We start from the raw sequence: 3,787 nt of genomic DNA, 5'->3' as shown, positions 1-3,787 counted from the left end.
TGTGCACTTTGAGAGCACAAAGAATTGCTTAAACCCAGAATTGCAAGACCCTATCTCTATCTACTAAAACTAGTAAAATTAGCCAGGTGTTGGGGTAGGCACCTGGAAGGATTGCTTCCAGGAGTTTGAGGTTGCTGCAAGCTAAGTTGACTCTATGGCACTCTAGAGACCGTCTCAAGAAAAATATTTAATGGGAAAAAGAAACAGGTGTTTGTCACTATTTTATTTGCCCGACCTGTGAATAAACAAGGGACCTATCTCATTCTCTTTAGTAGTACTGGCTGTTTAAGAAGGTGAGGATATAAAGGTTCAGGGCACCAGTAAGAGTGGGGATCAGAAACTTAGAATTTTCTGAATGGCTAACAAGTCCAAAAGTCTTTCCCCACCCACACCTGCTCTACTTCAGGTGATTCTCAGATGGTAAGAGGAATATACCATATCTTAAACTCATTGGCTTTTTTCCTTTTAAATACATTTGATTTTAAAAGTTCTGTGTTCATTAAAACTGAGAGCCAGGCACTGAGTTTCCACATACCCGCTGCCCTCACACACATTTTCTCCCCCATTTATAACTAATGAACATCATTATCACCCAAAGTCCCTAGTCTACATCAGGGTTCATGCTTGGTTTCATATATCCTATGGGTTTGGACAAATGTATAATGACACGTGTCCACTGTTCTAGTATCAGACAAAATAGTTTTACTACCTAACAAATTCTGTTAGCTTTTTTTTTTTTTTTTTGTAGAGACAAGAGTCTCACTTTACTGCCCTCGATAGAGTGCCGTGGCGTCACACGGCTCACAGCAACCTCCAGCTCTTGGGCTTACGTGATTCTCTTGCCTAAGCCTCCCGAGCAGCTGGGACTACAGGTGCCCGCCACAAGGCCCCACTATTTTTTTGTTGCAGTTTGGCCGGGGCTGGGTTCAAACCGGCCACCCTCGGTATATGGGGCCGGCACCCTACTCAGTCAGCCACAGGCACCGCCCAGCTTTTTTTTTTTTTTTTTAAGACAGCCTCTCTTGACTGGGCTAGAGTGCTGTGGTGTTAGCCTAAAGTTCTCTCAGCTTCAATTCTTCACCCACCTCCTCCCCCAAACTACTGGCAACCACAGTCTCCATAGTTTTGTTTTTTTCCAAAATGTCAGATCGTTAGAGTAACAGCATGTTGCCTTTTCTTGTTGGCTTCATTCATTTGGTAATGTGCACTTAAGGTTCTTCCATGTCTTTTGGAAGAAAGCTCATTTCTTATCACCTAACAATAGCCCATTGTCTAAATAGAATATAACCCAGTTTATCCATTCACCTACTGAGGGACATCTTGGTTGCTTTCAGGTTCTGGCAATTACAAACAAAGCTGCTATAAACATCCATATGTGGGTTTTAGTGTGGACATAAATTTTCATCTTTTTGGACTAAATACCAAGGAGCATGATTGCTGGATCACATGGTAAGGGTATGTTTAGTTTTATAAAAAATCATCAGGGTGGTCTCAATCTGGGGAGCGCAGGCAATCCACTCTCCTCAGCCTCCCACACAGCTGGGAATAACAGACATGAGCCACCATGCCCGGCCCTTAGTTTTTCTATTTTTAGTAGCAAAAGGGTCTCACTCTTCCCTTAGGCTCCTCTGAAACTCCTGAGCTCAAGCAATCCACATGCTTCAACTTTGCAGAGTGCTAGGATTACAAGCATGAGCCATCTTACCCAGCCCAGATAGGTTTTTAGTGTAAGTGGGACAAATCATCAGTTTAAGCAAAATTCAAATATAGTTTCTTAAGCATCACCAGATACCTTTAAATTAGTAGTTTAAAGCTCTCTGGTGGCAGATATTTGGGATGATTATCTATTTTGCCTTTTTAGAAAATTTCAAAATATCTCACCAGAAGATTTTTTTCTTTGTCATTAATTATTCTATTAATCTTTCTTAACTGTCTTTATCCTGGGGTCACTTCAGAAGCAAAAAGCTCAAGAGAGATGTTATAACTAATCTTTCCATTCTTTAATCTCTTTTCATAATTTCTTTTACTTTCACACCTCTCGCTCCATTTCCTCTCCTCTTCTGCTTTCCTACCTTTGCTTTTTAAGTTTACACTTTTGTTCAACTTGTCATGGACAAAATGAAATTTCTATCAGGGCTCTCCTGCTCCCCCTTTCTTTTTTCCCATCTGTTTTTTTTTCTCTTTCCTCTTTCCCTCCTTAAGCCATTCATGTTAAAATTAAAATCAGCAGAAATAAGTTAGCATAGTAGGTACCAGGCTATAAGTATTGTGTTCCAGAAGGAGATTCTGTTCTGATGGTCTTTTGGTAGAGCAAGTTTCCAGTCAGGAAAAAAAGAGCTTAAGGAAACAATTGCTTTGCCTGAGGATCTGCTGGGAGAGTGATGGATGGCACTGCAGTTAGGGTTTGGAGAATGCAGAAAAGGAGGGGAGTCATTGCCAGGCAGCATGAGGGGAGGAGGTGTCTGGAAGAAAGAGCCAGTCAGGAAAAGCTTATGAAAGGGGTGGAGAACGCGCTGCCTGTGTATGCTGCCTGCGAGACCTTTCTGCAGACATTATGTCTTTGTGAGCTGACTGCAGAGGCCATGTGCATGGAAAATGTATGTGAATACGTGTTGCTTAGATCAGACCACGGATCTGTGTGAACTGCTGACTGCAAGAAACGGGAATGGATTGTTAAAAAGATTTTGCAGTCAGAGTGCTTGTTTGTGATTGTGTGGTATGTGTGGCTGACTTTTTGCCAAATGCACTGTTCTGATTCCAGCTCTGAAAGTTTAGTGGAAGTCTGGCAGACTAAGCCAAGATATGGCAGAGTCAGAATTTAGAAGCAAGTACGGTGGCAACAAGAGTTGGAAACAAAAGAGAGAAGCTGTTGCAACAAGAGAAAAGAGGATGGAAATTTAGGGACTGGGGGAATGAGAAAACAAATAATAGATATTCCTTCTTAGAAAGGGAAATGTTAGAGGTGCAAGGAAAGAAAAACAACATATTCTTTCAGATATAGGTACCATATACTATCTGGTACCTCAGTGAGATGGTTCTTACTTAGACTGCCTCGTTTCTTTCTGGATATTGTTTGTCTTGAAATAATGTACATTACCGGTATATTTTGGTTATGAGGGGATATTTAAAACCTTAACAATTATTTAGAAAGAAGCATTGTCAGCTTTTAGGTCAGAAACAAGTTTTGTTGTTAACAGGAAAGCTAGGGTGCATAATGGAAGGACATTCAGATTTGATCTAGGGATTAACTGAATATGATTAAGGATTTTAAATTTTGTTTTGGTGATTAAAATAATGTGTCACCCTCAGGACTGAAGGTAGTTAAAAAAATTAAAAATAAATAAAATAATGTGTAAAGTGCATGATATATATTCAAAACGGGTTTAAAAAAAAAAAACAACAAAATTTGTCCTGACAGAAAATAGGGTTAATTTCAATATCCCTATCTCCACATTCCAAAGACGATTATTGTTATTACTTCGATTATTAACAAAATCTAACAGGGACCCCCATACCTGGAATGAGACATTTCATTCATGAGATTTTCTTCTAGATCAGGTAACACGAGTTTTAATCTGGGCGTGGGCCAGGAGAGAAGTCCTGGTTGGGAGTGTCCCAGTTTTGCTTTGTTAACAACATACTAACTAGATATTATTTTATTTCTGATTACAAACATTATGATGTCTTCTTTCCCAGCCTTTTGCTCACTTCATGCTTTAACCTTAAATAATTAGAAATTATCATATTTCCTCCACGACGACTTTTGCTCTATTCATTAATCTGTCTT

The sequence above is a fragment of the Nycticebus coucang genome, chromosome 12 (genome assembly GCF_027406575.1).
Source record: "Nycticebus coucang isolate mNycCou1 chromosome 12, mNycCou1.pri, whole genome shotgun sequence".
Lineage (NCBI taxonomy): Eukaryota > Metazoa > Chordata > Mammalia > Primates > Lorisidae > Nycticebus > Nycticebus coucang.
The sequence above is the reverse complement of the archived record's forward strand: the minus strand, read 5'-3'. Positions refer to the sequence as shown.